Genomic DNA, 12,909 nt, shown 5'->3' with positions numbered 1-12,909 from the left:
TTCTTTAACCCCGAACTACTGTTCACAGATTGTCTTCTGGAGATTCTCTGTCTGCAAACCGGAAACAACAGCTTCCTCTTTGCGGTTAGTGAAAGGGTAGAGGACGCAGACTTTTGCGCCCTACTTACTCTCCCCATTGTCCTTTTTCTATCCTATTTATTTATTTATTAATTGCTTGATTGTTCCGCGCTCTTGGTTACTCTTTTTTTTATTTTTGTTCATGAGGTATTCACTGCCTGCAAACAACGTAGAATAGGAATATTCTGTCTAGTCTTTGCACCTAGTGATAAGATAGGCACTGCTGACTTATTAGTCCCTCGTTACGAGCCGTCATGTCTGTCTTCTCCCCATTGATTGATAATTGGTTCAGCCCGGACCGTGTATTAGAGGTGGACCATATAGCTCCACTAGAAGGCACCCCTAATAAGGACATGTTCATAAACTATGGATTAGTTACCATAGCCTATAATAAATTGTGGCACAGGTATACCAAAGAAAGTCAAGACAAACAGTGGCCACTGGCAGGATCCTTTGACCTTGATAAAATAGAAACGTTAGAAATAGCCCTTCGAAATAATAAGACAACGCCTATTATGCTCGACAGTCTCGGTATGTGGCGCAGAGAGGCTATGCAACGACAGAGAAAAGACGAGGACAAACCAAGTAGAGAAATATACCGACAGGACAACCCCAGGACACCGCTACCCACAAGTTATCCCCCGACACTACGCAAAAGACGACCAGACTTAGGGCCAGACCAATGCGCTTTTTGTAGATATGTCGGACACTGGAAAGCCCAATGCCCGACTCTACTGAGCGTGAGTAAAGGCAAAGGGCCGACAGGAACGACAGATCGGCAGTATGAGAAAAAGCGCGAGACAAAGAAGAACCCGACTTACATAGACAGACCAGATAGAACCACCACGTTTGATTATGCCCGATGGCACAGATTTCGCCAGGACAATTTCAGCGGCATGCTCAAGTTCTCCTAGGTCGGGCAACGTCAAGACGGGAACCCAGCCACGCTTTAAGATTCACAAACGGAAAGAGATAATTATGACCAATAACTGTTTTATATTCGTCTTGGGTCTTTGTATGTCGTACTTGTACTGCCCCCCCCCCGTCTGAGTTTGTGTGTATGTAATGTACGAATCTGCGTCATCCCTCTACACGTGTTTCCGTGTTACTCAACCTCTGTTAAGCAGAAACTTAGCATAAAAGCAACCTGGAAAGAAAGAAATGGTACAACAAAATCCGTAGACCATTGATGAACTTGAACTTTTAATTTAACACAGCAAACAAGAAATAATAACGGTGAACTGTAGAAAATGAAAGTCAAACAGAACATTCGCCCCCCCCCCATTCTGGAACCTTCCAAAGTAGGGCAGGGTTACGGCTACGCCCAACCAGCGGCAACCCATATAAGGCGGGCCCCGCTGCCAACTCTTGGTCAGGAAATCTTAACATATGGGGAAGCCGGAGGAGAGGCAGGGGCCAGCGGAGTCCAGCCGCAACGGCCCTAGGTAGTTGCCGGTAGTCCCGCCACATGCCTCCTCGGCCCAGCCGCAACGGGCCTGGATAGACTTGAGTAGTCCCGCCACATGTCCAGAGAAGAGCGAGGCACCTCTTCCTTTTCTCCTCCGCAACAGCCGCAGCAGCTCTGGGCGGCGGATGCCCTGTCCATACCCCTGCAGGAATGCGTCCAGGTCGGGCTGGGAGGGAGAGGCGACGCGGACGAGCCTCTCCCACCTCCACCGATAGGAGGTCTCCCAGCCCCCGGCCCAACGCCGAACACCCCCAGTCAGGCGATGGTGCCCCAATACTTGCGCAGCACCGAACGTGCAATGGTGCCCATATTTTCGGAACACTGAACCTGCAATGACTGCACCGATACTTGCGGAGCACCGAGTGTGCGCCACAGATGGCCATACTCCCACGGCACGGAGCACACGACTTGAGAAGCACCGGATGGGGAGAGACCTTCGTGTGGGCCGATGAAAAAGAGCAGCATGGGGTGCCCCGGAAGAAGGAGACGGCGCGAACGAGTCTCCCTCGCCCCCAGGTGGGGGCATCACAGCTGCACCCCAGCCGAACGTCCCGCTCTCACAAAACAGAGCCCTCTTCCTTTCACTCCGAAGGGTCTCTTCCACTCTTGCAAACTCGACGAGAGTGGCCCCTGTAGGGCCTCAAAATGGCGTCTGGGTCCGCTGGAAGGCGGGCCCCGGCCGCTAGAGTAACTTTGACCAGCAATATAACTCGGACACTTGCCCACTGGGGCACGAGCCCCCATCTCCGACAGCATCTCCGCAGCCTTGAAGATTCTACAAAGGTCCTCGGCGGAGCCTTCGGCCTCTGCAGGCTTCCGGTAAGGGACGGCTGCCTTGATCGCCAACGAAATAAACGTGACATTGCCACTCCCTCTGTTAGCATGAATTCTAGAACTGCCGAAAAGGACTCTGGTCCAACTGCCAGTAATGGGAAACATTTCCCCCTGATGCTACTTCCGGACTGAGCCGGCCCCGCCCAAAATGGCTCCGGTATCAAGAGGGACTTGCGAACACCTCGTGGTGTTCCTTCGCACTAATACAAACTTGATGTTCTGAGACTTATATGATCCTTCGTACACTTGGCTAGAAAAGACAAGGAGAGTTCACTCGACGAACATTGTGAAGGGGTCCCGTTAAAAATGTCGATTACAAATGTGCGGTGTATTATATTTTCGTTGCTGATGTATAACCCCATTTATGACGCACACATACGGTATGCATATAGGAAATCTGATTGCGACTATTATGATTATGCTTCTAAATTATGAAATAAATGCCCCCGAACCCCCAGCCAATTAATAGACGTTTTAGTTTCTTACAAATGAATGAATAAAACTTTCCAATATATTTATTGCTGCAAGACGACACCACCACTGTACGCACTTTAGCCATTGCCACGTCCGGCCAAATACGACCGCACCCTCATAATCCACGTGCTGAAATGATTTTGCCAAATAAAGGTTTTCGAAACTATGGACGGGTATTGCATGCTTTATTTTTAAAATGTGGGATCGGTGGGGAAGTTCTTTTCTGTGCACCCTACTCTGCTCTCTCTTTAAGGTTAAAAAAAAAAAAAAAAAAAGAAAGATGGTTGCCCAGCCCTGGAGGTCGGATCGGATCGACAACACAACACTCTGCCTTCAAAGTACGCGACTGAGTCATGAACTCTCGCATGGAGGAAGACCTCGACTTCCAAGGATGGGTAAAACGAACGGTGTAAATGGGGAATGTAAAAGAAGGGTGAAATGAAATGATGTAAATATTATTAAGTACAACGCTCGAAGGTACTAGGGAACAGAGTTGACCAAAGAACTAATGAACCGCAGAATGTCACAACGTTGAAGGAGATTTAAGGACCCCGATAGCTAGATGCACCTACCAACTGGATACCTCACACTAGGTATCTTTGGTTTTCTTCTTAACGTTTTCCTACACCCGACCTATAAGGGCACACTGCCCCTCTCCCCTCCCGACCCCAGAAACCATACCCCCGGGACTCTGCCCCGAGGAGGAAAGACGAGTAAGAGGTAAGTAAAGGACTTATGAATCCATGTATTTGAATATGCGCGAATGCTGTCTCCCCCACCCCCTTTTTCCTCCCTCTGCAGGTTACATCAGAGATTACAGCCGAGGTATGGCGAAGACCTGAAGCCTTGCCATGTCTAAATGTACGAAGCAGACTAGCGCTGCAAGGTGGTGCCTAAGCACGCCTACTAACTACTCACGTATCGAACAAACCCGTAAAATTAGTATGACCTGATAAAAAGTGATCACCCTTAAACCAAACCACACGAATGAACCCATGTCACGTATGATGCGAAACTATGAGAGAATGTGTGTGTGTGTGACTGAGGCGTTGACCCAACTGGTCGAAGGACAGAGAATGCGAGAAAGTGCGACAAAATGGTACCTCCTTTCTTCTTTCCTTTTTCTCAAGGCACGTCCCCTCTACCCTGTCTAATGCTCAAACTGCATGATTACAAGATTCTAACGCAGACCCGTGAATGTCCTTTACTGTGTAATGCACTAAATAGCCTTTCTTGAATACACTGCCACCCTCTCTGTTGCACGTGTACTATTTAGCCTGCCGTTGCGCTCTCTCTCTCTCTCTCTCTCTCTCTCTCTCTCTCTCTCTCTCTCTCCCTCTATTTTTGCACTCCCACTCTTCCGAGTGGTTAGCCCCGAAATTGGCAGACTGCCACCCCTAGCACACCACCTAATTGGCTTCAAATACCGTCAGTATTTGCACAAAAACTTGTCTTTAATACAATCACCCTGAGACCGCGTCATTACCTCTCCTTTTCCGCTAGAAGTCAATGAACCGAGGTTGGGCCGTAAGGGAAAGGACAGGTAAGACGACAAAGGTTCCCTAATCTGACCCGTAATAAGGGAATTACATGTCATCGGCTCCTATGGTATAAAAAAAGGACCTCAGAATACGCGACCCTCCCCGCCCCGAATTGTCGCAATACCCAAACAGGAAAAATGATCACCCCTGTTACATCCCCTGTATCAGCCGCTCCAAACTGGAGTTATGAAACTACCCCTCACTCCCGGTTGTGAGAGATGGGTCGATTTACGCCCTTACCATAACTTTCCTATGTCCCTAGTTGTTTCCCATAAAACCCCTGTCTTTTCTGATTAAGTAATCAGGCCGTAGGAAGCTACGTAGGAACCAGAATGATGTTTTACAAGGTTAAAAGACTAGACCAAAGTGAAGAAATAGTTGAAATGAACCCTGCCGAAAGTGAAAAATGTTTAGTTGAAAAACAGGACGCATTGATAAAAAGAAATGTTTAGCCTATGTTCGTCCCTCAGCAAAATACCTGTTTAGTACCATGTCGATAGCACACAGTACCCTTGGTAAATATAAAGCCCTAGAGAACGGCATATCTTTGTCAAACCCGTCTTACGAAGGTGGGTCTCCATCAGATAAACTGTCAAAACTGTAATAAATAATTATGAAGGAAAGTCATAGTACATCCAACAGGCCCGTCATCGGTCATTTATATGTTAGTTGTGAACCCTAAAATAACGGACGTTTTCATTTCTGTCTGAAGCTGGGAGAGAAATAGACTTTTGTGATTACCTTCCTCTGCAAATTCTCTAAAGACTGTCTTTTCAAACTCGTTTAAGGGTACGGCTGTCAGGAGAGAGAAGGACCGGATGTGGGAGCACGAGGCCTGACTGCAGACTATGGAACACCTGCGACATGGGCCAAGGCGAGACCGCGACAGAACAGAGCTACAGGACGAGGCACTACCTCCAGCAAAGTGAGAAGGAAGGGCTAACCTGATGCCCCCGCTCTATGTCCGAATGTGTGCCAAAAGGTCCCCGCTCTCTAGACTCGGTCACGAGCCCGCCCATCTGAAGTCTCTCGTTCCCCTAGTTTGTTCCTAATTTGGCCTTGCTCCATCCCCCTTTTCCTCCGACCTACCCTATGGACTGTTTTGTACGCTCTTCTTCCATCTGAACTTTCTGACAATCACCTCAAAGGACACAGGGCGAAAAGGACCTTTCCGACCAGGAATACGAGGGAAAGGTCGTGCCCTGCAACGCGAGACCTAGAATAGAGCTGGACCCGTAGCTCCATCGCCGGTGCTCCACAGCGCCAACGAAAAGACAACAAAGAATACTGAGAACTCGTTAACTACGAACACTTTGACGTCCTCAATCACCATTTCTGCTGCGCCTCATTTCTCTCCCAGCCGCCATTGTATTGATCATGCTCCAATCCGAATCTGATATATGTAACAACCTGCCAGTCCACGTTATGAAATGTACTTGCTGCTCTCGCTACAGAATCGTTTTTGTATTGCATTCCTATGACTTTCCTGCTGAACAAGTTTATCAAAGTTTATCAAATAGGTCCACCTCCTAAAAACTAGAAATCCCAAAATGTATTGTTTACAACTCTTTTCATCTAGGGTTCCTACCGTTTTCTTTCTCATGCCCACCACGATGTATGAAATGTTGAACTCCTATTGCTTGTCAACTCCTTCTTATTCTTGCTTTTATGATATTTTTTATCGAATAAAGTGCATGCAACTATAAAGCATAGCCAGAGCTGCATAGCCAGAGAGGCATTTCCTGTAGCCCTGCATTGCTGTTATACTCAATGTGCTTGATGCGGCTGTGGACCAACCTGTCCATACATTATGGTAGGTATATATGAATGTCAGACATCAAGAAACTAAATTAATATGTAGAGAATGAAACAAGGTAGACACAAGTAGGTGGCTTCTTTCAAAGTGAAATGTATTGGAACCTTCCATTCTGGAAGGAAGGCAACAAAGAAAAAAACAGCTTACATTCATATATACCTACCATAACGTGTGCACAGGACATTTGTTGTACTTACTCAGTGGGCCCTTGCCACTCCCATCAGGGGTAATTGGGGTTTCCTCTGACCTTGTGGCACCGTATCATTGTTGTTGCATATCTTTTGACCCACCGCTACCAGATAGTACGCCATTCTTCCTGCATACTTAAAACCCTACACAGAACCCTTACTACTTTTGTGCGCCATTGCGTCCCCTTTATAATCTGTGCGCTGCACCGCAGCATGGTAATTGCTGAGCGTGCGGGAGTCCAGTAGGCACCACAGTCATACTTACCGGCATTGGCAGCATTACCGCTGGGGACAAGGCCTGTGCTTTAGCAGGCAGGGTCACACCAAGCTCAGCAGTGGATGCCGATGCATTCGCCATCCCTGGACCTACTAATTACAGGCAGCACTAGCAGTGACATCACTGACTGTGCTCCAGCAGCCGTCTGTTCCGCAATAAACCCAGTTATACCTCACTAATTAATATATGCAAAAAAAGCATTTTCATTTGGTGCACGTTTTGTTTTTGCACTCGGTGTAGGTAAGAAAGTAAAACACGCCATCTTCCACTTCTTTAGGAATGACAACAGGAAAACGCAGAGTTCAAAATAGCAGGGACTTGTATAGGCTGATGACGGGGTCACAAGCAGCAGCAGCGTTATGGATGAGAGAGAGAGCAGGAGTAAAGAGGAGAAAGAAACAACAGGAGAGGAGAGAGATGAGACAGCGCTGAGTAGAAGAAAAGGAGAGCAAATCAGATAAGAAGAGAAAGCAGCCATGGTGTGAAGAAGAGAGCATTAAGAAGAGAGAATATAAGAATGAAAGGATGTAGAGGACAGGACAGACAAAAAAAGCAGACAAATGATAAAACGGAGACACAGCTAATCACTGCTAGAAGACTGATAGTAAAGAGCCAAGATTGAGGGGAGAGAGAGCAGAGCATGGATACAAGGGAAGAGGAAAAAGGGCAGGGCTAGAATGAATAGAGGGCAAATCAGAAATACGGAGAATAAGGTAACACACCAGGTGTGACAAAGATGATATAAAACAATTAGAGAGGTGAGAGGATAGACTCTTAGAGCAAAGACTTAGGGGACAGACAACAGATCAAGGTTAGAAGATAGAGACTGAGGGAGCGAGAATGTTGAAAGTGGGGCTCACCGGAGGAAGAAGTGAGCTGTGGCCTCCTTGGTAAAATGTTCAGCACCTGCACTTCTTTTTTTACAAATTAAGCACTAATTACATTGCAACTTTCCCCCCATTTGCTCCCAAAATCAGGCTGCCTATCCCATGAACTTCGGTCAGTGCCTGCTTCTTTGACACTGAGTCTTGAAGAATTCCTCTCTCGCAGGGGCGTGGCCTTCCTTCATGCATCTGCACCTCAATTCAAAACAGGATGTTTCAGCATAATCATGCCCACGGGGAGGCGAAACTGCTCCTGGCCAATTCTTTCAATTAAACACCTTACAGTCGCTGGGCAAAACCACGCACCCAGCCACTGGGCAGAAGCTGAGGTAGAATACGGGGAAGAGGTACGCATCACAAAACCTTCAAAATACATTAACAATTACACACACCAATATAATTTTACAGAGCATAAGTCTCTCCCAAACATGCCTTTACAATGAAAATGTTGTTGTAAAGGCATGCGTAGTAAAGGCATATGCGTGGTAAAAGTTTTCGTTCTAAAGGGAAGCATGCTAAAGACGCATGCACAATATTGACAGTGTTAAAAAAGCATTTGTTGTTTTAGCAAGCGCTATTCTATCATACAATGAGCTTTGAGGCTATTTTACTATAATTAACTAAGGAGATAAAGAGCAGGTTCACTATATCAGAAGTAAATCAGAGGAAAATCAAGGATACCTGCCAGAAGGTAACAGATAAAATTGTCGAATTGACATTTTGGGCTACCATGTTAGAGGATGCTATGGCCAAGACCACAGTACAGGTGGAAAAAGAACATGCAAGAGTAGGCTTCCCATAAAGCGTAGGATGCAGTCTCTTAGGCAACCCTAGAAAGATTACACATGTCCCAGAAGGAATGGAAGGGCTGATATTAAAACTTTGTTGTGAAATTAATTTTAGAGAACCTTTTTCAGGGAAATTTCCAGGCGACCTTGATTCAGAAATTGTATAGGAACCCTTTTTGCTTAAACTTAAATAGAGAGAAGACTAGAAAAAACTGGGTCAATTTCCATACTTCTATTGCTCACATTTGAATTTACCTTGAAAAAATAAAAGACAAGAGGCCTTTGGCAAAGCAGGAACAGTTTGTTTAATTAAAAGCAGTGGCCGGGAGAACAGGCAACAGAGTCAGGGTCTGAAGACTGTCTCAAAGCACATTGGTTTCAGCCTTCATTGTATACATTACATGTAGCGTTAAAAGCAATTTGTACGTTCCTTTGGTGACAAAAAGCTGGATCTAGTCATGGGGCCATAAATCTGGTCATTTCATAAGAAAGGAATGTGGGTCCTCACCTTGCGTGGCCAGAAGATGGGGCCAGTGGGTATGTGTCCAGATATCAGGCATGGGGTGCATGTGATCACTGTGTGCAGTGTTCATGCTGTGTTCTGATTTGCTGAGTGCTCCTAACTTAGTGTGGCACACACGCCTGTTGGCAACACTGGGGAGTACTGCATCTCCCACAATGCCCTGCAAGGAGGAAGGAGGGTATCTTTCTCTGCGCCAGTCGGGAGCTACATAAAAGGAGGACTTTCAAACCTTGGTGGCTGCCCCCCCCCTGTCTTTGATTTCACACTCAGATTGAAACCTGGGTGACTGCTCCTACTACTACTGGCTTCATAAGCAGTTTCCCTGCCTGCAATTTTGCCCACAATTGCTGTGCTTGTCGTACTGGGGTTGGACTTCGTCCCCAAGTGTGCATCTGGTCAGGGAAGAGATGTAGGCCCTTGAAAATCACCTTCCGAGTCCCACACTGAAGGGTGTCTTAATCAGCGGTTCCCCTCCCTGCAATTTCACCCACAACTTCTGTGCTTGTCCCCTAGTCCCCTAGTGTGCACACGGTCAGGGAGCAGCTCTGGGCTTTTGGACACACCCCGGAAGGAACCCACAAACTCGCCTGCGCATGGAGCCCTAAGGTAAAAAGATATACTGTATCTATTAGGAGGAAGCATAAGACTGATGGGGGTAACGCTACCACACAACCATATGTTTTCATCGACAGAATGCTGGAAAGGGTTGTCGGGATTGTTACAAACAAAATTAAAATGACTGAGCGCAAATTGTCATTGGATTTCGGGGTGCTGCTAGCTCTGTTTGCTGAATATGACAGTGTTTTGTACCCCTCCTCTATTCGGCACTTTCCCGACTGTTGCACTCATTGGAGTGGAAATAGTAATTTTTACTCCTCCACTATCCAGCACTTTCACCAACTGCTGCAATCACTGGAGTGGTAATAGAATTTTTTAGCCCTCTGCTATCCAATACTTTCCCCACTGTTGCACTCACTGGAGTGGGAATAGTAATTTGTAGCCCTCCGCTCTCCAATACTTTCCCTACTGTTGCACTCACTGAAGTGGGAATAGTAATTTGTAACCCTTTGCTATCCAATACTTTCCCTACTGTTGCACTCACTGAAGTGGGAATAGTAATTTGTAACCCTTTGCTATCCAATACTTTCCCTACTGTTGCACTCACTGGAGTGGCAATAGTATCATTTTTACCCCTACGCTATCAAGAACTTTCCATTCTGTTGCACTCACTGGAGTGGGAATAGTAATGTTTACCCCTCCGCTATCCAGAACTTTCCCTACTATTGCAATCACTGGAGTAGGAAAAGTACTTTTTACCTCTCCGCTATCTAACACTTTCACAACTGTGGCACTCTTTGTAGTGGGAATAGTCATTTTTGCTATCCAGAACATTCCCTACAGTTTCACTCACTAGAGTGGGAACAGTATTTTTTACCCCTCCGCCATCCAGCACTTTCCCTATTGTTGCACTCACTGGAGTGGGAATAGTTATTTTTACCCCTCTCCTGTGCAACACTTTCCCTACTGTTGTACTCACTGTAGTGGTAATAGTACTTTTTACCCCTCTGCTATCCAGCACTTTCCCTACTGTTGCACTCACTGGAGTGGGAATAGTATTATTTACCCCTCAGCTATCCAACACTTTCCCTATTGTTGCACTCTTTGTAGTGGGAATAGTCATTTTACCCCTTCGCTATCCAGCACTTTCCCAACTGTTGCAATCACTGGAGAGGTAATAGTAATTTTTACACCTCCGCTATCCAGCACTTTCCCTACTGTTGCACTCACCAAAGTGGGAAAATAATTGTTCCCCTCCGCCATCCATCACTTTCCTACTGTTGCACTCACTGGAGTGGGAATAGTTATTTTTACACCTCCCCTATCCAACACTTTCCCTACTGTTGCCCTCTTTGCAGTGAGAATAGCAATTTTTATCCCTTTGCTATCCAGCACTTTCCCTACTGTTGCAATCACTGGAGTGGGAATAGTACTTTTTACCCCCCCTGCTATCTAACTCTTTCACTACTGTTGGTCTCTTTGTAGTGGGAATAGTAATTTTTACCCCTCCGCTATCCAGAACATTCTCTACTGTTTCACTCACTAGAGTGGGAATAGTAATTTTTACCCCTCCGCCATACAGCACTTTCCCTACTGCTGCACTCACTGGAGTGGGAATAGTAATTTTACCCATCCGCTATCCAGCACTTTCCCTACTGTTGCACTCACTGGAGTGGGAATAGTACTTTTTACCCCTCTGCTATCTAACATTTTCCCTACTGTTGCACTCTTTGTAGTGGCAATAGTCATTTTTACCACTTTGCTATCCAGCACTTTCCCTACTGTTGTAATCAGTAGAGTGGGAATAGTAATTTTTTCCTCTCAGCTATCTAGAACTGTTAAATATTGGACGGATTTGTTAGCATGAGCTGAAAGCCATTTTGTATTTCTGACAGCCATTTTGTTTGCCATGTGCTGCCATGTGCTCACCATGTGCTCTGTCCTCCCTCAGTGTTGACTGCTCTTGTAATCTGCCTAGAAACGAACTATATTTAGCATTCCCACCTTCGCACAGGCCCAGAAGGGCCTAGCTAGTAGAATGCACCTGCTTCTCTAGTATAACTGTCAGGCTATTTTTGCTGCTGTATGGAGAAGTAACTCTCCTCCCACTTTGTTGAGCAAGCAGATATTGTATGCCCATCTTAGTCATTTTTGCATGCTTGCATGTGCCAGGACTGCCCCTTGGTCTTATGATGACTATGTAACCCTAAGCATATATAACGCCTCTGTTTTCTGCACTCCTCAGACTGCCTCATTCAGTTGCTAAGGCTTCTGTGTGACGTAGTCTGACTCATTTGAGGTTAATAAAGATGTAACTTTTATATTTCAGCTCCTGTGCCAATTTCTTCTTTGTTGGTTTAAAAGGACCAAGTATCAGTGGGACCCCTAGGAAGGTTTCTTGATTTCTACAAATGGCACTCCAACGTGGACCTCATCAGAGAAGTGGCTATCTGAGGGAGTGATCTTGTCAGGAGACAGAAATCTACAGAGGAGGACAGGCCAGGATTCTACTAGAGAGGTACTCTGTACACGGAGATTCTGGGGATTCCCTGTCTCTGCAGCCCAGTATATTTCAGATTTTCCTGATTATGATCCTCCACATGATGTCACCCCTGACTGAGAACCTTTTTGGCGTGAGTATTCTAAAAAGACAGTTGGGTCATTCAGAACTTGGCAGTTAGAATTTGGACAACCTTTTGTATGGTAAGAGTCGTTCTGCAGCACTTGCTGTTGGTTTTGATGCCTTTGATTGGTAAGGTAGTTTAGTAACACTTATTGTGGCTTAGATTTGCGTTGGTCAACTTTTGATTAGTATGTATGTAATATGTAAATTGCAATTTATGTAGGCAGGTAATGAGGAGATTTTTCTCTGTTTTACTTTGTTTGAACGGCGCAACGTATGAAGAGTACCTTAAGCACTACTTTGATTATAATATTTGCATATTTTGCAATATTTTTGGCATGCCTGTTTCAAGCACACATCGAAGAATCTGTTGCTTTTTGGAGGTACCATAGTGAGATTTGAATTAAATTAGTCTGCTCCCTTGAGGAAATAGCTAGATAGGTTTAGGTATGAAAAGGTATTTCTTCCTTGGTGATTCTGTATCCCCATGGAATTCAAATATGGACAGAATACAGACAAGGATCCTTTTTCTGCGCAATTTTATGAATGGAGATATGCAGAGCGATTTTTTGGTGTTCTGCCAGCCAAAGCTAGTGAATTGAGTGTATTTTGGCTTCTTGGAAATAAAACAGTCTGTTAGGCTGTTTTTGCAGTCTTTTGGAACACTATAGAGAAGTGCTTCTTGTAAATATGACTTACAACTAGTATTTACAAATGGTTTGATTTAAGTACAGTCTGTGGGCTGTCCTTTGTTTCTGTCTTAAGTGTTGATCTGTGGGTTAATCGTGTGTTTAAATGTCTATGTGGTTTGTGGTTTTACATTGCAACTTCTGTGAGTGAATAGCGATTGCGCTCTT

Source organism: Lissotriton helveticus, chromosome 1_1 (genome assembly GCF_964261635.1).
Source record: "Lissotriton helveticus chromosome 1_1, aLisHel1.1, whole genome shotgun sequence".
Classification (NCBI taxonomy): Eukaryota; Metazoa; Chordata; class Amphibia; order Caudata; family Salamandridae; genus Lissotriton; species Lissotriton helveticus.
The sequence above is the reverse complement of the archived record's forward strand: the minus strand, read 5'-3'. Positions refer to the sequence as shown.